At 41.8% G+C, this 22,988-nt stretch overlaps 1 pseudogene; it reads left to right on the top strand.

Annotated features, from left to right (window-relative positions):
* Positions 1 to 5,761: 5,761 nt before the first annotated feature.
* The window catches only part of LOC120875334, a 69,173-nt pseudogene continuing 51,946 nt past the window's right edge, over positions 5,762 to 22,988 (top strand).

The following is a 22,988-nucleotide window of genomic DNA, read 5'->3' as shown; positions in this document are numbered from 1 at the left end:
ACTACATTCAATATCCTATAATAAATTGTAATGAAAATTAATAATTGAATCACTTGGTTGTATATCAGACACTAACAAAACATTGTAAATCAACTAGAATAAAAAAAATTTAAGTCAATGTATTTTAGATAAACTTTTTATTGCAGTATAACATATATACAGAAAAGCAGGCAAATCCATTTTAGAGTTTAGAAGACTTTCACAAACTGAACATGTCCAGGTAATTGACATACATTTGAAGAAATAAAACATTATCAACACACCAGAAGCTCTCTGGTATCCAATCCTTCTGCCCACCCTACAAAGGTATCCATCACTAATCTACCAGCAAAAAATTAGTCTTAACAATTTTGAACTTTATATAAATGGAGTCAAATAGTATCTATTCTCTGTGTCTGGATTCTTTCAATCAGCACTACCTTTGGGAACCTCATCTGTGTAGTTATATATACCAGTTCATTACTTTTTATGGATTCAAAGTATTCTATCATATAACTTTACCAGAATGTATCTCCTTCTTGGATATTTGGATTTATTCCAGTGTTTAGATTTTATGAATAATTTTGCTATTCAGTTCAGTCACTCAGTCGTGTCCAATGTGACCCCATGAATCGCAGCATGCCAGGCCTCCCTGTCCATTAACATTTGCATGAACTCCTTTTGGTGTACCCATATGGGGTATATATATACCTACACATGTGATTACTTGTTTTCAGGTCTAGCAAATGCTGCCAGAGAGTAACATTCCTAAAGGGGTGTGTGAGAGTTTCCATCAGCACCTCCTAAATACTCAACCATTTTGGTGGTGGGGGGAGTAGAGACTTTTCACCGTGGCTTTAATTTGCATTTCCCTGATGATTAATATAACTGATCACCTTTTCACATGTTTTTGAGCATTTGGATAGACTTTTTCATGAAGGGCATATTCCAGTCCATTGTCCACTTCTCTAAAATTAGGCTTTCTGTCTTTTACTAACGAACCTATAGAGGTTCTTTAGAAATTTTAGGGTGTTATATATATATTGCAAAAATCTTACATTCTGACATTTCTACTATGTATGTTTTTGCTTTTCTTTTATAGATTTTCAATTCTTAATTTAGTATATTAAAATTGTCTTAATTTTCTTTGTGGTATCTTTTTAAAGAAATCTTTGCTTTCCTTAATTAAGGTCATGAATAAATCTTCCATGCTATTCTGAGAAGTTTTATGCTTTTGCTTTCACATTTAGATCTAACATCAATTTAGGACTCTGTGTGTGTGTGTGTGTGTGTGTGTGTGTGTGTGTACGTTTATGAGACACAAGGGTCAAGATTAATTTTTTCCATGTGTGCTGTGTATGGTTATATAATCATCCAAATTTACCATTATGGTTCTATGTTATCTTCTGATCCATTTGCATATCTGCATTCCTTTATCTGTTACAGAATTCTGGCCACCATCCTCTCTAGCCTGTTTCTCCACAATAGCCTTCTCAATGGGCATCTGACCTTCAGCCTCAGATGCTCAGCTGGCCTCGGAGGGATCTTTATAAAAACATAAATCTCATTATTTCACTCTCTTACTGATATTCAGTTGTCTGCTTCCTTTGAGTCTCATAATAAAGAAAATATTTTCTGTGGTTCACATGCCATTTGTGGTCTTCCCCTCCTGACCCCCATCTCCATCTCACTGATTCCCCTGTGCATTTTATACACAAACATTTCAGAAACACTTTCTGTGTTAGTCTCCTAGGGCTCTGTAACAAATTGCCACAAGTGATGGAGTTTAAGAAACACCAGAAATTTATTGTCTCAAGTCAGGAGGCAAAGTCTGAGATCAAGGGGTTAGCAGGGTTGAATCTTTCTGGAGACTTCAAGGCAGAATCTGTTTCTCCTATGCATGGTGGTTGCTGGCAGTCTGACTTTCCTGGGCTTGTAGCTGCACCACTCCAATCTCTGCCTCCATCTTCACATGCCTCCTTCCGCCTGTATGTGTCTATGGGTCTCCACATCTCCTCGTCCATTTAAGAATATTAGCCATTGGGTTTACTGGATGACCTCATTTTAACTAGTTACATCTGTAAAAACCTCTATTCAATATAGTCACCTTTTGAGTTTCTGGGTGAACGTGAATTTTGGTGAATACTATTCAAATGACTACACCTCCTTTTCACCTACTGGATTATGTTCACTCAACCCTCAAGTTATTTGCATTACTGGCTCCCTCTCCCCTCCTGTTGACCTTCAGCTTTTCTTAATGTCTGCTCATCCTTGAGACTCCTCTTGTTTTACAGTGACTTTACCTGCTTGGATGGATAATCTTGTGTCAACTTCTCCAAGTCATGAATTATTCAGGTATCTGTCAAACAACATTCTGAGTGTGTCTGTGAGGGTGTTTCTGGGTGAGATTAACATTTGATTTGGTATTCATATACTTGTTCTCTACATGTGTCTTCTTTCTCCTTTGCAAATAAGATCATCTTTAACATTTTTCTAGGTAACACATATATTATTATACAGGATATTTTCCTCTTTCTGACTTACTTCATTCTGTATGATGGCTTCTTGGTCCTACCAAGGAGGAAAGGGGCGGGGGGTTGGATGAATTCGGAGATTGGGGTTGATGTATATACACTACTATGTATAAAGCAGATAAGTAATGAGAACCTACTGCATAACACAGGGAACTCTATTTGGTGCTAAATGGGAAGGAAATCCATAAAAGAGGGTATATAGGTATATATATATGGGCTTCCCACATGGTGCTAGTGGTAAAAAACCTGCCTGTCAATGCAGGAGATGTAAGAGATGCAGCTTCGATCCCTGGGTCAGGGAGACCCCCTGGAGGAGGGCATGGCAACCCACTCCAGTATTCTTGCCTGGAGAATCCCATGGGCAGAGGAGCCTGGCACGCTACAGTCTACGGGGTCGAAAGAGTTGGACATGACTGAAGCGACTGAGCTCACATGCATGTATGTGTTTGGCTAACTTACTTTGCTATGCAGTAGAAACTGACACCACAGTTCAAAGCAACTACACTTCAATTTTTAAAAATTACTATTTTCCTTGATTAATATATTTTCTTGCACAATATAAGTACATAGAAAGCAAATTAAAATAATCAAATCATTCACAATCCTAAACAAATTTTAAAATTTGACTTGGTAGATTAAGTAACGCAGATTGCCTGCCCCAGTGTGGGTTCAGTTCAGTTCAGTTGCTCAGTCGTGTCCGACTCTTTGTGACCCCATGAATCGCAGCACGCCAGGCCTCCCTGTCTATCACCAACTCCCGGAGTTCACTCAAACTCACGTCCATCAAGTCAGTGATGCCATCCAGCCATCTCATCCTCTGTCGTCCTCTTCTCCTCCTGCCCCCAATCCCTCCCAGCATCAGAGTCTTTTCCAATGAGTCAACTCTTTGCATGAGGTGGCCAAAGTACTGGAGTTTCAGCTTCAGCATCATTCCCTCCAAAGAAATCCCAGGGCTGATCTCCTTCAGAATGGACTGGTTGGATCTCCTTGCAGTCCAAGGGACTCTCAAGAGTCTTCTCCAACACCACAGTTCAAAAACATCAATTCTTCGGTGCTCAGCCTTCTTCACAGTCCAATTCTCACATCCATACATGACCACAGGAAAAACCATAGCCTTGACTAAACGGACCTTAGTCGGCAAAGTAATGTCTCTGCTTTTCAATATGCTATCTAGGTTGGTCATAACTTTTCTTCCAAGGAGCAAGCATCTTTTAATTTCATGAGTAGGCCTCATCTAATCAGTGAAAACCTGAACAGAACAAAAAAGCTGACTCTCCCTCTAGTGAGAGGAAGCTTCTCTGACCTGCTGCTGCTGCTGCTAAGTCGCTTCCGTTGTGTCCGATTCTGTGCGACCCCATAGACGGCAGCCCACCAGGCTCCCCCGTCCCTGGGATTCTCCAGGCAAGAACACTGGAGTGGGTTGCCATTTCCTTCTGCAGTGCATGAAAATGAAAAGTGACAGTGAAGTCGCTCAGTCGTGTCCGACTCTTAGCGATCCCAAGGACTTAGGCCCACCAGGCTCCTCCGTCCATGGGATTTTCCAGGCAAGAGTGCTGGAGTGAGGTGCCATTGCCTTCTCCGTTCTCCTACCTGACTGCCATGAAATGGGAAATCAGTCTTTTTCCTGCCTTCTGACTTAACAAACATCAGCTCTTAGAACCATACCATTGACCCTCCTGGGGCTCCAGCTTGTCAGTTCTGGACTTCAGACTTCTCAGCCTCCATAATTGTGTGAGCCAGTGTTTTATAATTTAGATAGATAGACTAGATAGATATTTCATTGAAGAAATCTGACTAATTCACTTAGAAAAACTTCCCTTACTCTCAAGAGTTGCTTGGGTGTTGTTTCTGAGTGCAAAGCTGCTCAGGGAGAAGTTAACATCCTATACTGTCCTTCTGATTGTGGTCAGTAATCATCACCTAGACTGTAAGTCCCTAGCTGTGGTAAGTTTTTCATAGTCATATATATATAATATATATTATATTATATGCTGAATAAAGGCTTCCTTTTCAAGATGACTCGCTGAATAGACACTATAGTCCCTCTCCCATCCTACATTTCTAAAAATGAAGAAAAGATAAAAAGTGTTTTATAAAAGTGTGTAAAAACAGTCATGGTTGCAAGTGCTATTGATAATAAGGAACAAGATAATTTTCTGACTAATACTTCTGCTGGAGAAAATTATGAAACCTGGATAAAATATTTTCCTTTAAATCTGCTTGAGACTTCTACCTCTGTGAATGTAATAGGGAAGAACAAATCTCAGTCTATAATAAACCTGTTTCTTTTACTTTAATCTTTGTATTGTATTCCATTTGCTTTAAGAATATTGGCTAAAACCTGAAATATACAGGACAGTCCAAGACTCTGACCTTTAAGGGTGTGACACTTTTCCATTCATATAGAGATTAAAAAATGTTGCAGAACAGAGAATAACATTGGTCTTGTTGGAGGTTTATAGGAACAGCCATGACCTGACTTATGTGGCCGGCTGCAACAATAAAAGATTCCTACAGTAAGCAGTTTGTAACAACCAACCAGCCCCTCCTCCCCTCCTTGCCTTTTAAAATGCTTTGCTGAAACCCTTCTGGGAGTTAGGGATTTTTTAAGAGTATAAACCACACAGCTACTTACATAGCCCTATAATAAACCTTTCTATGCTCCAAAATTTGATCACATGGACCACAGCCTTGTCTAACTCATTGAAACTACAAGCCATGTCGTGTAGGGCCACCCAAGACAGATGAGTCATGGTGGAGAGTTCTGACAAAATGTGGTCCACTGGAAAGGGAATGGCAAACCACTTCAGTATTCTTGCCTTGAGAACTCCATGAACAGTATGAAAAGGCAAAAAGATATGACACTGAAAGATGAACTCCTCAGGTCTGTAGGTGCCCAATATGCTACTGGAGAAGAGCAAAGAACTAGCTCCAGAAAGAATGAAGAGGCTGAGCCAAAGCAGAAACAATGCCCAGTCATGGCTGTGTCTGGTGGTGAACGTTAAGTCCCATGCTGTAAAGAACAATATTGCATAAGAACCTGGAATGCTAGATCCAAGAATCAAGGTAAATTGGAAGTGGTCAAACAGGAGCTAGCAAGAGTGACCATCAACATTTTAGGACTAAGTGAAGTAAAATGGACCAGAATGGGTGAATTTAATTCAGACGATCATTACATCTACTACTGTGGGCAGTAGAATCCCTTAGAACAAATGGAGTAGCCCTCATAGTCAAGAGCAGACTCCGAAATGGAGTACTTGGGTACAGTCTCTAAAACAACAGAATGATCTGTTCCTTTCCAAGTCAAATCATTCAATATCACCGGAATCCAAGTCTATGCCCAATCACTAACGCCAAAGAAGCTGAAGCTGAACGGTTCTATAAAGATCTACAAGACTCCCAGAATTATCACCAAAAAAAAAAAAAAGTCAGCAGCGGGCGCCTGAGGCGGGGTGGCCGAGGTGGTGGCGGCCCCGCGGTTTCGCTGGAGCGCGGGGCGGCGGGGCCGGCGGCGGAAGATGGCGAGCTCGGTAAGAAGTACTGCGTGTACTGCCTGGCCGAGGTGAGCCCGCTGCGCTTCCGCTGCACCGAGTGCCAGGACATCGAGCTGTGCCCCTGCCCCGGATGCTTCTCCGCCGGCGCCGAGATCCGCCACCACCGCCGCCGCTACCACGGCTACCAGCTGATGGACGGCGGGCGCTTCACGCTCTGGGGGCCCGAGGCAAGGCGGGCTGGACCAGCCGCGAGGAGCAGCTGCTGCTGGATGCCATCGAACTGGGAGGACATGGCAACTCACGTCGGCGCTTCCCGGACCCCCCAGGAAGTGATGGAGCATTACACATCTCCGTGGCCGAGCAGCAGAAGCTGGGCTACATGCCTCTGCGGGACGACTCCGAGATCGGATACGACCAGAACGCCAAGATGCTCATCAGCGGGCTCTCTGTCAACTAGGCGACGACGTGGAGATCGAGCTGAAGCGCGCGCACGTGGACATGTACGTGTGCAAGTTCCGCGAGCGGCAGCGATGCAAGAACATCGCGCGCGACTACAACCTGGTGCCCGCCTTCCTGGGCAAGGACAAGGAGAAGGAGCGGGCGGCGCGGTGCAAGGTCACCAAGGTGAAGGAGCTGCGGCCAGTCTACCAGTTCATGTCGTGCAAGGAGTTCGACGACCTGTTCGAGACCATGCACAAGGAGAACATGCTGCGCGCCAAGATCCGCAAGCTGCAGCGCTGCCGGCGCAAGGCATCACCAAGATGGAGGAGTTGGCAGAGTAGAGACAGCCCGGCACAAGCAGGAAAAGCGCAAGAACACGGCGGGGGGTGGGGGAGGGGACGCCAAGGAGGACGGCCGGGACGGCGAGTTCCGGGACATCCTCTGTCGTCCCCTTCTCCTCCTGCCCCCAATCCCTCCCAGCATCAGAGTCTTTTCCAATGAGTCAACTCTTTGCATGAGGTGGCCAAAGTACTGGAGTTGCAGCTTTAGCATCATTCCTTCCAAAGAAATCCCAGGGCTGATCTCCTTCAGAATGGACTGGTTGGATCTCCTTGCAGTCCATGGAATTAGGTCTTTTCAAAACTGAAACTCTCTCTAGTCACAGAAGATAATCAGCTGTTCAGAATGATGCTTTGGATGGCCAGCATTCTGAGAATGTATTCAGACCAAAAGTCTGCTTACCGCCTTTTTCCCCCCCATTACACATTAAATAGGTTGAGAACCAAAAAAAAAAAAAAAAGTCATTTTCATCATAGGAAAATAGAATGCAAAAGTAGGAAGTCAGGGATACCTGGAGTAACAGGCAAGTTTGTTCTTAGAGTACAAAGTGAAACACGGCAAAGTGTAACAGAGTTTTGCCAAGAGAACACACTGGTCATAGCAAATACCCTCTTCCAACAACACAAGAGACAACTCTACACGTGGACATCACCAGGTGGTCAATACCAAATCAGATTGATTATATTCCTTGCAGGCGAAAATGGAGAAGCTCTATACAGTTAGCAAAAACAAGATTGGGAGCTGACTGTAGCTCAGTTCACGAACTCTTTATGGCCAGATTCAGACTTAAATTGAATAAAGCAGGGAAAATGACTAGGCCATTCAGGTCTGACCTAAATCAAATCCCTTACAATTATACAGTGGAAGTGACAAATAGATTCAAGGAATTAGATCTGACAGACAGAGTGCCTGAAGAACTATGGACAGAGGTGTGTAACAATGGATAGGAGGCAGTGATCAAGACCACCCCCAAGAAAAAGAAATGCAAAAAGGCAAAATGGTTATCTGAGGATGACTTACAAATAGCTGAGGAAAGAAGAGACACGAAAGGCAAAGGAGAAAAGGAAAGATGTACCCATCTGAATGCAGATTTCCATAGAATAGCAAGGAGAGATACGAAAGTGGTGATCAATACAAAGAAATAAGGGAAAGCAATAGAATTGGGAAAGACTAAAGATCTCAAGAAAATTAGAGATACCAAGGGAACATTTCATGCAAAGATGGGCTCAATAAAGGGCAGAAATGGTATGGACCTAACAGAAGCAGAAGAAATTAAGAAGAGATGGCAAGAATACACAGAAGAACTACATAAAAAGATCTTAATGACCCAGATAACCACGATGGTGTGATCACTCACCTAGAGCCAGACATCTTGGAGTGCGAAGTCAAGTGGGCCTTAGGAGGAATCACTGTGAACAAAGCTAGTGGAGATGATGGAATTCCAGCTGAGCTATTTCAAATCCTAAAAGATGATGTTGTTAAAGTGCTGCACTCAATATGGCAGCAAATTTGGAAAACAGCAGGGGTCACAGGACTGGAAAAAGTCAGTTTTTATTCCATTCCCAAAGAAAGGCAATGCCCAAGAATGTTCAAATGGCTGCATAATTGCACTCCTTTCACACACTAGCCAAATAATGCTCAAAATTTTCCAAACTAGGCTTCAAAAGTATGTGAACTGAGAACTTCCAGATGTTCAAAGGCATACGCACCAGAGATCAAATCACCAACATCCATTGGATCATAGAATAAGCCAGAGAATTCCAGAAAAACATCTACTACTGTTTCATTGACTACTCTAAACCCTTTATGTGGATCACAACAAACTGGAAAATTCTTAGAGATGGGAATACCAGGCTACCCACTGCCTCCTGAGAAACCTACATGCAGGTCAAGAAGCAATAGTTAGAATCCAATATGGAACAATGGGCTGGTTCAAAATTGGGAAAGGAGTATGTCAAGACTGTATATTGTAACCCTGCTTATTTAACTTATCTGCAGAGTACATCATGTGAAATGCCAGAGTGGATGAAGCACAAGCTGGAATCAAGGTTGCCAGGAGAAATATCAGTAACAGATATGCAGATGACACCACCCTTATGGCAGAAAGTGAAGAGGAACTAAAGAGCCTCTTGATGAAAGTGAAAGAGGAGAGTGAAAAAGCAGGCTTAAAACTCAACATTCAAAAAATGAAGATTATGACATCTGGTCTCATCACTTCATTTCAAATAGATGGAGAAACAATGGAAACAGTGACAGACTTTATTTTCTTGGGCTCCCAAATCACTGCAGATGGTGACTGAAGCCATGAAATTAAGAGACACTTGCTCCTTGGAAGAAAAGCTATGACCAACCTAGACAGCATATTAAAAGGCAGAGACATTACTTTGCCAACAAAGGTCCATCTAGTCAAAGCTATTATTTTCCAGTAGTCATGTATGGATGTGAGAATTGGATCATAAAGAAGCTGAGCACTGAAGAACTGATGCTTTTGAACTGTGGTGTTGGAGAAGAATCTTGAGAGTCCTGTGGACTGAACGGAGATCAAACCAGTCATTCCTAAAGGAAATCAACCCTGAATATTCATTGGAAGTGTGGCTTCTGAAGCTTAAGCTCCAATACTTTGGCCACCTAATGCAAAGAGCTGACTCATTAGAAAAGACCCTGATGCTGGGAAAGACTGAAGGCAGGAGAAGAAGGGGACAATAGAGGATGAGATGATTGGATGGACATTGGATGGACATGAATTTGAGCACTGTCAGTGTTGGTGATGGACAGGGAAGACTGGCATGCTGCAATCCATGGGGTTGCAAAGCGTCAGATCCAACTGAGCTATTAAACTTACCTCCATCTTTGCATCAACAAATTTTAGCAAGAATCCTGCTAAGGGGCTTAATTAAACCCCCCGATCACCCTTGATGTGTGATGACTGTTAGATGTAATTGGGTTCTGCACCCTCCACTACCCACTAGGTGACATCTAATTAGCCTGGCCTGTCTTCAGCAAAGAATCTTGCCAAGTCAGTTTAGCCAGAATCCCCCTTACCCTTGATGTATCCCCTTATTAATTTTGAATCTATTTACCCCCACCCTGCTTCTTGGTTTAAATTCCCACTTGTCTTTGTGTTTGGAGTTGAGCCCCGTGCCTCTCCCCTACTGCACAGCCCCAACTGCAGTGGTGCTTATGCCTGTCACAATAGTGTGTACATGCCAAGTCACTTCAGTCTTGTCTGACTTTGAGACCTTGTGGACTGTAGCCCACCAGGCTCTTCCATGAATGGGACTCTCCAGGCAAGAATACTGGAATAGGTTGCCATGCCCTCCTCCAGGAGATCTTCCCAAACTAGGGATCAAATCTGTGTCTCTTATGTCTTCTGCACTGGCACAACGCAGTTGGCACCTCTGCATGAGTTTGCCTTAACATTTTAATAATTGTCATGAATTTTTATTCCTTAACAAGGGAGACTCTGGAATGGAAATAGTAACTGGAAGGTATCCTTTGAGGAGACATGTGCTGGGCTTTCCTGCTCCTGTACCTGGCAGTCCTGAGCTGAGGGCTATCATGGGGAATGTGCTCTGAGTGTAGGAGTGGAATGGGTGCAGGGGCCTGGGGGACATCGTCTGAAGGCATGTGAAAGACTCCTGCTACCAGAGGAGAGGTAGAGAGATGATCACAGGTGTCCCCGAGTGATGTAGCAGTGACAAGCTGACCTCATCGGTGCTATCTGGATCATGTGAGCTTTTAACCTCTGCTATGCCTGTGTTCAATACCCTCCTTTCTGATCCTATACTGAATCCCTAGGGGGCAGAATTTCTCACCTGATAGTCTCCCAATGTCCACTGATGTCAATGGACCACAGAAAGATGAAGGGGTGCCGGGAGGGTCCCACGCAACAGATGTCTATCTGCAAGGCCTGGTTCTCATCTGACACCCCTGACTGTGGCTCATAGAGCTTGCTGTGGTGTTGGTCCTTAGGGAGCCCTCCCTGTGTATCTTGCTGAATGTACCAGGGCAGAAGGGTATACAGTGGCATGAGTGAGCCAAAAGTTGTTTTATTATAGAATTCTAAGAGAAATGAAAGCCCCAAAGCAGACAGTCATCCAAACATCCCCAGGCACACATGTGCTCAGTTGCTTCAGTGGTGTCTGACTCTTTGCAACGCTATGGACTGTGGCCCACCAGGCTCCTCTGTCCATGGGATTCTCCAGGCAAGAATATTGGAATGGACTGCCATTTTCTATCCCCAGATATTATAACATAGGATCCTTTCTTACTGCCAGCTTCTATGCTGTTTACTTTTTATTGCTTCTCTTATAATCTGTTAAGTGCTTTCTCTGTGCCAGAACCTGGGCTGAATTCTTGAGTGAATTAATACCCACAGAAGCCTGAAAAGAAGAGAGTATGATCCTCTACTCTAGTGAAAAGCCGAGATCTGCCAGTTGATCAGAGGTTTACTGGCAGTGACTCAGAGGGAGTGCAGGCAGAAGGGGTTCACCATGGCTTAATCCCACACTCCACCGGCCTCCTCGCCCTTTCACCCTTTCCTGCACTGGGGTCTGAAGCTTATATTTCTCCCTCCTCCTGGAGCCTGTCTTCAGGCTTGGCTCTGCCTTCACTGGAGAAACCTTCCTCATTTCACACAGTAGTTGTAAGCGCCCCATCTCCCCTACTGGTTACCCCCAATTCAAGGGCAGAGCTCACAGTGTAGTCACTTTCTACACTCCAGGATGCACAGCACAGCCTGGATCGTTTTAAGTCTGCAGATGCATGTGCTGGATGTTACATGTTCAGTGCTTAGGTATTAAGAGGCAGGCAGTCTGATCCTCCATTTTAAAATTTTGTGCGTGGTTTAGAGCAGTGAGCTGTTGAGAATGTATTGGAGGGCTTAATAAAAACTGGAAGATGGCTTTGATATCCAAAGTTGTGTCATTATTAAAAAGCTTTAAAAATTAGCATTTCCATGGGTAGGATATTTTTCTATCCATATTTTTGTCTCTTCATCAAGCCATCTGCTTGCATAATTTCATTTCAATTCCACAGACACCCACGGGTGGCCCTACTCTGGTATCCAAATCCTGGCTAGTCTTGCCCTAATTCTTCAGGAAACATCAGATGAGAAGCCTGAAGCTCTCCCTCATTTAATCATCATGACCATCTCTAAGATTCACTGTATTGTCTAAAGTGAGATGCCCAGGGACCAGGTGTGACCTGTTGTTAGGAGCTGGCGAGAGCCGGCCGGAACCCTGACCACTGCACCCATCTCTGTGGAGCCCACTCACTCTGCTCTCCTGGCCTTGCTGGGGCCTCCAGGGCCTCAGCCTCTACCTGCGTGAAGGGTCCTAGGCTGCCTTCTCCCCTCACTGGGTTACTGTGACAGAATCTTTGAGCCTTGGAAATTCCTCCTGAAAGTTGCTATGGAAACTCACAGTGGAGGTGTTGGGTAGGATGTGGTGTGAAGCCTCCCGACTGATGCAGGAAGCCTGGAGCAGGGCGCTGGCAGCTCTGTTTCAAGCAGCCCCAGTGTTTCTCACCCAACATGTGTGTCCCAGAGTGCGGAGGAGGCAGCCACCCTGCTCCTTTTCTGTTTAACTCCAGCGTGAACTTGGGGGAAGCGGAGAGCTCCTGGAGCCCAACCACTATGAGTAAGAACTAGTGGAATTGCAGCCCGAGAAGCCAGATGTCAGGGTGGCAGAGATTAGACCAACAGCCAAAGATGGACAGAGCACCAACTCCCCCCCAGAGTGCCCACAGCGTGTGCTCTCTCCCTTGGCAGGATGGTGTGTAGCAGGGAGGAGCTTGCCTCCAGCTGGGTTTTGGATGGTAACCTCCAGCATCCCACATCCCTTCAGAGACCTCTGGTTCTTGACGGGCAGCTATTTGGTTCCACCTACTCCAAACTCAGTGATGGCTTGCTGCAGCCTATGGCAGATCACCAGCCAGCTCAGTCTACCGAACTGAACCTTGTACGTGGAGACCACTGGCCTGAGTTCAAAGCCCAGCTCCAGCTCATTCCAGCTGTCTACTCAGTTTTCCCTTCTTCCCCGGAGTCAGAGTGATGTCCAAGGTGGCGCTGAGGACTCAGGGAGATGACATGCATGGTCGTCAGCCTCATTGTTCAAGAGTTTACACCTCACCCGGCCCAGGAGCTGTGAAGGCAGAGGTGTCCTCATCAACCACAGATTCCTGGCAGACTCAGAACCTGCAGTTATGATGCCAGTCTATGAGAACTGCACTGCCAAGGGGGCCCCGGGGTGGGCAGGGCCAGAAGCAGCCAGACAGGTACTCAAGGCACTTGATCCCACATGTTAACAAAGGACCAGATTTTCACAGGGTTGCCTGTGAAATTTTCTCTTTTCACACAGTTCTTAAAATAAATCTTGCTGAAGGGAGGATTTCACAGAGAAGTGACAGATATAACCTGTTCTACATAAGATGACTAATAGCCCACAAATGTTCCCAAGAAGCATAAGCCGGAGAATGCAGGAAGCATAAAAGCCCTGGTGACACAGGGGCCTTATGGCCCGTGTGAGGGAGGGGCGGGCCACAGCAATCTAGCTTTGCAAACAGACAAAAATTACCCTAATCTGAACACAGAGTGAATGCCCACTGTGTGTGAGTCTTCACTGGGAATAAGGCAGGCTTGGAGATATAAGTAAGGGATGGTCCCTTGTTCCTTGGGCATTATAGTACAATTAGGAGGTTAAGACACAAGCTAATACAAAATTGGGCAGCCTGGTAAGAAATACTAAAAGAGATACAAAATGTGGGCTCCCGAAGACTGAAGGATTGATTTCTCTACTTTGATGGGTGGAGAGGGATATGGAGGTGGGGAAGAAGGAGAATAGGATAATCTGAAAGGGCTTCAGGGAAGTTGTGGGTTCCTGAGATTGAACAAATCAGTGGTAGTTGTCCTTCAGTGTTCATGGTCCGTTGGCTCCAGGAGCCCTGAAAATACCAAAATCTGTGACTTCTTAGATTACTTATAATGAAATGGCACAGGCCATGTATACAGTTGGCCCTCCCTATCCACAGGTCTTGCATCCATGGATGCAAACTAACATTTCAACTCATGGTTGGTTGAATCCACAGATGCTGAACCTGTGGAAATGGAAGTTCCACTATGTATTTATAAGAATCCAGGAATTATGTAAAGGAAATACAAATCAAGTGTTAAGGAAAAGAAAGCCTGTCTGAACATTATTAAAGAGTGGATAAATGTATAACTGATTCACTTTGCTGTACACCTGAGACTGATACAACATTGTAAATCAACTATACTCCAATAAATTTTTAAAATTAATTAATTTATTTTAATTGGAGGCTACTTATTTTAAAATATTGTGGTGGTTTTTGCCATACATTGCAATGAATCAGCCATGGGTGTACATGTGTCCCCCATCCCGAAACCCCCTCCCACCTCTCTCCCCATTCTATCCCTCTGGGTTGTCCCAGTGCACTGACTTTGAGTGCCCTGTTTCATGCATCGAACTTGGACTGGTCATCTACTTTTTTTTTAAATTAAACTTAAAAAAATTTTTTTTAATTTTTACTTTATTTTGCTTTACAATACTGTATTACTGTATTGGTTTTGCCATACATTGACAAGAATCAGCCACGGGTATACATGAGTTCCCAATCCTGAACCCCCCTCCCACCTCCCACTCCATATCATCTCTCTGGATTATCCCCGTGCACCAGCCCCAAGCATCCTGTATCCTGTATCGAACATAGGCTGGCGATTCGTTTCTTACATGATAGTATACATGTTTCAATGCCATTCTCCCCAGTCATCCCACCTTCTCCCTCTCCCACAGAGTCCAAAAGTCCATTCTATACATTTGTGTCTCTTTTGCTGTCTTGCACACAGGGTTATCATTACCATCTTTCTAAATTCCATATATATGTGTTAGTATACTATATTGGTGTTTTTCTTTCTGGTCATCTACATTTTTAAAAAATATATTGAAAATTGAGGTTAAGAGAGAAATTTGAAAAACAATGTGTTATGGGAGATTATGTAACTATGTTTTCAAGGAATATTTACTTATATCAGATGAAACTGGAGGGACCCCGAATAGCCTCCTATCTTTGAAAGTGATGCTCAAGGGGGAAATAAGAACTACTGGTAGAAAACAGAAGCCAAGTAGACTTGTGGACTTTTTGAACATTCAGTGTGTTCCCCCAACTCAGACATAGATGACAGTATAAATGTGTCATTTCCTTTCTCTGTCTTAACTCATTTAAACACATTTACACAAAAATAATGATAATCCTATATTTATTGTGGAATTTTAACCTATGTGTGTATAATGTCATTGGTAATAGCACAAAGGAGAGGGGTAGAAATGGAGCTTTATTGGAAGAAAATATCTATATTTTACTGGGATTACATTAACATTGATTTGAAAGTAGTTTTGATAAATTAAGATACATATTGTGATCTCTAGAGAACTACTAAGAAAATAACATCTAAAATATAGTAAAAACAGCAACAATAACAAAGGAATTAAAATGGTGAAATAGGAAGTATCTACTTAGTGCTTAAAAAAAAGTAAAGAAGCCCCAGAGGAAATAAAAAAGTATGAGGCATAAAAATTAATTAGCAAAATGGCATACATAAGTACAATCATATCAATAATTACATTAAATGTAAATGGATTGGACTCTCCAATCATGTCAAATATTTTCAAATTCAATTAAAAAAATAAGATCTAAGATACACAATTTTGATCCAAAGGCATACGTAGGTTCAAAGCAAAAGAATAGAGAAAGATATACCATGTAAACAGTAGCCATAAGAGTGCTGGAGTGGTTGTACTAATATCAGACAGAATGAAACTAAGGCATATCAAAAATTTAGAAACCCACCAGGTTTACCAAATACCTATGGGGGAAGAAATGATGCTAATCTTACACCTTTTCAGAGCACATAAGGAGTTATACAGGCAGACCTTGTTATATTGCACTTCACTTTTGTGTACTTTGCAAATATTGTGTTTTGTTTTGAAATTGAAGGTTTATGGCAATCCTCCTCTGAGCAAGACTATTAGCACCATTTTCCCCAACAGTATATGTTCACTTGGTATCTCTGTGTCACATTTTGGTAATTCTCACGATATTTCAAACTTTTTTCATAACTATATTTGTTATGGGGCTCTGCAATCAGTGATCCTTCCTATTGTAATTGTTTGGGGCTCCATAAGCCACACCCATGTAAGACTGTTGTTGTGTGTTGAATTTAATGTTGTGTGAATTCTGTCTGCTCCACCAACTGGCCACTCCCCATCCCTCTTTTTGTGCCTCCTTATTCCCTGAGATACAGTTTTAAAATTAGGCCAATTAATAACACTTCAATGGCCTCAAAATGTTCAAGGAAAGGAAGAGGTGCATGTTCCACTCTAAATCAAAAATTAGAATTAATTCAGCTTAGTGATGAAGGCATGTCAAAAGCCAAGATAGGCAGAGAATTATGCCTCTTTACTTCCCTGGTGGCTCAGATGGTAAAGCGTCTGTCTACAATGCGGGAGACCCGGGTTCAAGCCCTGGGTTGGGAAGATCCCCTGGAGAAGGAAATGACAATCCACTCCAGTACTATTGCCTGGAAAATCCCATGGACAGAGGTGCTTGGTAGGGTATAGTCTATGGGATCACAAAGAGTCAGTCACGACTGAGCGACTTCACTTCACTGTGCCAGTTAGCCAAGTTGTGAATGCAGAGGTAACATTACTTAAAAAAATGCTGCTCCAGTAAACACACAGATGATAAGAAAGCCTAACTGCCTTATCACTGATATGGAGAAAGTACTAATGGTCTGGATAGATGATCAAACCAGCCATGACATTCCCTTAAGTCACAGCTTAATCCAGAGCAAGGTCTTGCTGCTAAGTCGCCTCAGTCGTGTCCGACTCTGTGTGACACCATGGATGGCAGCCCACCAGGCTCCCCCATCCCTGGGATTCTCTAGGCAAGAACACTGGAGTGGGTTGCCATTTCCTTCTCCAATGCATGAAAGGGAAAAGGGAAAGCTAGTTGCTCAGTTGTGTCCACCTCTTAGCGACCCTATGGACTGCTGCCTACCAGAGCAAGGCCTTAATTCTCTTCACTTCTATGGAACGGGGCTATTGCAGCTGGTGATTTGAAGTTGAAGCCATTGTTCATTTTCCATCCTGAAAATCACAGGACCCTTAAGAATTATGCTTAATCTACTCTTATGCTCTCAGTGGAATAGCAAAGCCTAGATGACAGCACAACTGTTTACAACATGGTTTACTGAATATTTTAAGTGCACTACTGAGGTGTTAGAATATAGAATGGATATATGTATATGTATAACTGAGTCATTTGATTATATACCTGAAACTAACATAACATTCCAACCAGTCAATCCTAAAGGAAGTCAGTCCTGAATATTCATTGGAAGGACTAATGCTGAAGCTGAAACTCCAATACTTTGGCCACCTGATTTGAAGAGTTGACTCATTGGAAAAGACTCTGATGCTGGGAAAGATTGAAGGAAGGAGGAGAAGGGGATGACAGAGGATGAGATAGCTGGATGGCATCACCGACTCTATGGACATGAGTTTGAGCAAACTCCGGGAGTTGGTGATGGACAGGGAAGCCTGGCATGCTGCTGTCCATGGAGTCAAAAAGAGTCAGACATGAATGAGCACTGAACTGAACTGATTGAGACCTGTTCCTCAAAAATTTTAAAAAAAAAAGAAAGAAAAAGATTCCTTTCAAAACATTGCTGCTCATTGAGAATGTCCCCCAAAACACTGAGAGTGTATCCAAGAGCTCTAATGAAGTTAACGCTGTTTTCATATCTGCTAACACAACATCCATTCTGCTGCCCATAGATCAAGGAGTAATTTTTATTTCCAGTCTTATTAATTAAGAAATATATATATATTTTTAAGACTACAACTGCCATAGAAAATGATTCCTTATTTAGCTCTGCAAAGTTAATTGAAAAGGTTCTGGAAAGAATCTCCCCAACCTAGATGCCATTAGAGGCTTTCCCAGTGGCTCAGTGGTAAAGAATCTGCCTGCAATGCAGGAGCTGCAGGAGATGCGGGGTCAATCCCTGGGTTGGGAAGATCCCCTGGAGGAGGCGATGGCAACCCACTCCAGTATTCTTGCCTGGAGAAGCCCATGGATGTAGGAGCCTGGCGGGCTGCAGTCCACAGAGTCACAAAGAGACAGACATGACTGAAGCAACTGAGCGTGCATGCCCACACAGATGCCATTAAGGACATTTTCAATTCATCAGAAAAGGTCAAAATATCAACATTAACAGAGGTTTGGAAGAAGTTGATTATAGCCTGCATGGATGACTTTGAAGGGTCCAAGACTTCAGCAGAGGAAGTAAGTACACATGTAGTGGAAACCATGAGAGAACTAGAAGTGGAGCCTGAAGATGTAACTGAATTGCTGCAATCTCAAGACAGAACTTTAACAATTGAGGAGTTGCTTCTTATGGATAATCAGAGAAAGTAGTTTCTTGAGATAGAATCTACTCCTAGTGAAGAAGCTGTGAAGACTGATGAAATGATACAAAGGAGTTAGAGAATTGCATACCCTTAGTTGATAAAGCAGTGACTGAGTTTGAAAGGATTGACTCCAATTTTCAAAATCGTATTGTGGGTAAAATGCTATCAGATAGCACTGCATATTACAGAGAAATTATTCATGAAAAGAAGAGTCAATTAATGTGGCAAATGTCAATGTTGTCTTAAGTAATTGGTGACAAACAATATTGTGTTAGTTTCAGGTATACAGCAAAGTGATTCAGTTTTATATATATACACCTTTAAAATTTTATATATAGAGAGAATTATATAATTTTAATATATATATTCCTTTTAATTTTTTTCTCACTTAAGTTATTACAGAATATTGAGTAGAGTTCCCTGTGCTGTATAGTAGGTCCTCATTGATAATCTATTTTATAGATAGTAGTATGTACATGTTAATCCCAAGTTCCTAATTTATCCCTTCTCCACCCCTTCCCCCTTGTAACCATAAGTTTGTTCTCTAAGCCTGTGAGTCTATTTCTGTTTGGTGTGTAAGTTCATTTGTATTATTTTTTTAGATTCTGCATATAAGCAATATCATATAATATTTGTCTTTGACTGACTTACATCACTTGGGATGATAATCTCCAGGTTTATCCATGTTGCTGCAAATGGCATTATTTCATTCTGAGTAATATTCCATTGTATATATGTACTACTTCTGCTTTGTCTATTCATCTGTCAATGGACAGTTGTGAATTCAAATGTCAATGGACATTTAGGTTACTTCCATGCCTTGGCTATTGTAAATAATGCCCCAGTGAACACTGAGTTGTATGTATCCTTTTGAACCATGTTGTTCTCTGGATATATGCCCAGGAGTGGGATTGCTGGATCATATGGTAGCTCTATTTTTATTAGGTTGGTGCAAACATAATTATGGGTTCAAACCATGAATTTTAAATTATTATAACTAGGCTCAAACATATCTTTATTAATCAAAAGAGGAACCATTACAATCAACACATTTTTGCCAATGAAAACTATATTTGCTTATTCCTATAGCATAAAAATTTGTGCTTTGGGATTCGACCAACTATTGGAAAAGCATTTTCTGCATCCTGCTGGCTGTGGAAGAGTTTGTCTTGAATAAAGTTGTCAAGGTGCTTGAAGAAGTGGTAGTCAGCTGGTGAGAGGTCAGGTGAATATGGCAGATGAGGTAAAACTTCATAGCCCAATTTATTCAACTTTTGAAGCACTGGTTGCACAACATGTGGTTGAACATTGTCATGGAGAAGAATTGGGTCCTTTTTGTTGACCAGTTCTGGCTGAAGGCATTGTAGTTTTTGGTGCATCTCATCAATTTGCTGAGTATACTTCTTAGATGTAATGGATTCACCAAGACACAGAAAGCTATAGTGGATCATACCGGCCACAGACCACCAAGCAGGGACCATGAGCTATTTTTGGTGCAAGTTTGGCTTTGGAAAGTGCTTTGGAGCTTCTTCTCAGTTCAGCAACTGAGCTATTAATCACTGGTTGTTCTGTACAATCCATTTTTCTCACACATCACAATCCAATTGAGAAATGGTTTGTTGTTATTATATAGAATAGGGAAGACAACACTTCAAAATGACATTTAAAAAATTTCTGGTCAACTCATGAGGCGCCCACTTATTAAGCTTTTTTCCTTTCCAATTTTTTTCAAATGCCAAACAATTGTAGAGTGGTAGACACAGTTCTTGGGCAACTTCTCCTGTAGTTGTAAGAGGATAAGCTTCAATGATGACTGTCAATTATTGTTGCCAACCTCCACTGGTTGGTCACTGTGCTCCTCATCTTCAGGGCTCTTGTCTCCTTTGCAAAGCTTCTTGAACCACCACTGCACCATATGTTCATTAGCAGTTCTGGAGCCAAATGTGTTGCTGATGTTGTGAGTTTTCTCTGCTGCTCTATGTCCAATTTTGAACTCAAGAAAATCTCCTGAATTTGCTTTTTGTCTAACATCATTTCCATAGTCTAAAATAAACATAAAAATAAACAGCAAATAATGTCATTAGCAATATATATATATATACACACACATATGTGTGTGTGTGTATATATATATATATAAAGTGAGAAATGCACATTAAAATGATATATTACATAACAACATTTATTTAGAATGTATTCCAAAATCAAACAGCAAATTTCAACAATGCAAAAATCACAGTTACTTTTGCACCAACCTAACAGATTCTTAAGGAACCTCCATACTGTTCTCCACAGTGGCTGTACCAATTTACATTCCTACCCACAGTACAGGAAGGGAAGTTTCCCTTTTCTCCACACCCTCTCCAGCATTTATTGTTTGTAGATTTTTTTGATCATGGCCATTCTAGCTGGTATAATATGATATCTCATTGTAGTTTTGATTTGCATTTCTCTAATAATTAGTGATGTTATGCATTTTTTCATGTGCCTATTGGGCATCTGCATGTCTCTTTGGAAAAATGTCTATTTACATCTTCTGCTACTTTATTTTGACTGGATTGTTTGTTTGTTGATATTGAGGCACATGAGCTGTTGGTAAAGTATGGAAAATAATCCCTCAACAATTACATCATTTGCAAATATTTTCTCTCATTCTATGGGTGTCTTTCATTTTGTTTCCTTGCTGTGCAAAAGCTTTTGAGTTTAACAGAAATCAATTGCATTTCTATACATCAATAAGAAAAGATCAGAAAGAGAAATTAAAGAAACAATCCCATTTACCACACATCAAAAATAATAATATACTTAGGAATAAACCTACCTAATGAGACAAAAGACCTGTACTCTGAAAACTATAACACTCTGATGAAAACATTGAAGGTGACACAAACAAATGGAAAGATCTACCATGTTCTTATGTTTGGAAGAATCAATATTGTCAGAATGACTCTCCTACCCAAGGCAACTTACAGATTTAATGTAATACCTATCAAATAACCCATGACATTTTTGCAGAACTGGAACAAAAAAAATCATAAAATTTGAATGGAAATACAAAAGTCCCCAAAGAGCAAAAGAAATCTTGAGAAACAAAAATGGAGCTGAAGGAATCAGATTCCCTGACTTCAAACTATACCACAAAACTACAGTCATCAACATAGCATGGTGCTGGCACAGAAATAGAGAGCAATGGAGCAGGATAGAAAGCCCAGAAATAAACCCACACAATGTTCTGACACCAAATCCACAATCTCCAAGTTATGCATGTAATGAATTTCCTTAACTCATCAGAGAACTGAGGTCTCAGGCTAAGTAACCAAATTGAAATCTACATAGACATAGGCAAACTATAGAGAAATAGAGGGAAAAAACAGAAGGGAAAGATTAGAGATCTCATTAAGGAAATTGGAGATATCAAGAGAACATTTTATGAGAAGATGTGCACCATAAACAACAGGAAAAACAAGGACCTAACAGAAGCAGAAGAGAATGAGAGGTTGTGGCAAGAATACACAAAAGAGCTATACAGGAAAGGTCTTAACAACCTGGATAACCACAATAATGTGGTCACTCAACTGGAGCCAGACATCCTGCAGTATGAAGTTAAGTGGGCCTCAGGAAGCATTACTATGAACAAAGCAAGCGGAGGTGATGAAATTCCCGCTGAGCTATTTCAAATCCTAAAAGATGATGCTGTTAAAGTGCTGCACTCAATATGCCAGCAAATTTGGAAAACTCAGCAGTAGCCACAGGACTGAAAAAGTCAGTTTTCACTCCCATCACAAAGAAAAGCAATGCCAAAGAATGTTCAAACTGCTGTACAGTTGTGCTCATTTCACATGCTAGCAAGCTAATACTCAAAATTCTTCAAACTAGGCTTCAATAGTACGTGAACCAAGAACTTCCAGATGTACAAGCTGGGTGTATAAAGGCAGAGGAACCAAAGATCAAACTGTCAACATATATAGGATCATAGAAAAAGCAAGGAAATTCCAAAAAACATCTACTTCTGTTTCATTGACTACACTAAAGCCTTGATGGTGGGGATCACAACACTGTTGAGATGGGAATACCAGACCACCTTACCTGTCTCTTAAGAAACCTGTATACAGGATAAGAAGCAATAATTAGAACTAGACATGGAACAATGGATTATCATTTCAAAATTGGAAAAGGAGTATGTCAAGGCTGTATGCTGTTACCCTGCTTATTTAACTTATATGCAGAGTACATCATGCAAAATGCTGGGCTGAATGAGTCACAAACTTGAATCAAGATTGCCAGAAGAAATATCAACAACCTCAGATATGCAGAAGATACCACTCTAATGGTAGAAAGCAAAGAGGATGTAAAGAGCCTCTTGATGAGGGTAAAAGAGCAGAGTGAAAAAGTTGGCTTGAAACTCAACATTCAAAAAACTAAGGTCATGGCATTCAGATCCATCATTTCACGGCCAATAAATGAGGGGGAAATGGTTTTCTTGGTCTCCAAAACCATGGCAGACAGTGGACCTTGGCCACAAAATTAGAAGACACTTATTCCTTGCAAGTAAAGGTATGACAAACCTGGGCAGCATATTAAAAAGCAGAGACATCACTTTGCCAAAAAAGTTCTGTATGGTCAAAGCTATGGCTTTTCCAGCAGTCATGTATGGATGTGAGAGTTGGACCATAAAGAAGGCTGAGTGATGAACAATTGATGGTTTTGAATTGTCA

The sequence above is a fragment of the Oryx dammah genome, unplaced genomic scaffold (assembly GCF_014754425.2).
Source record: "Oryx dammah isolate SB20612 unplaced genomic scaffold, SCBI_Odam_1.1 HiC_scaffold_16, whole genome shotgun sequence".
Taxonomy (NCBI): Eukaryota; Metazoa; Chordata; class Mammalia; order Artiodactyla; family Bovidae; genus Oryx; species Oryx dammah.
The sequence above is the reverse complement of the archived record's forward strand: the minus strand, read 5'-3'. Positions and strand labels throughout refer to the sequence as shown.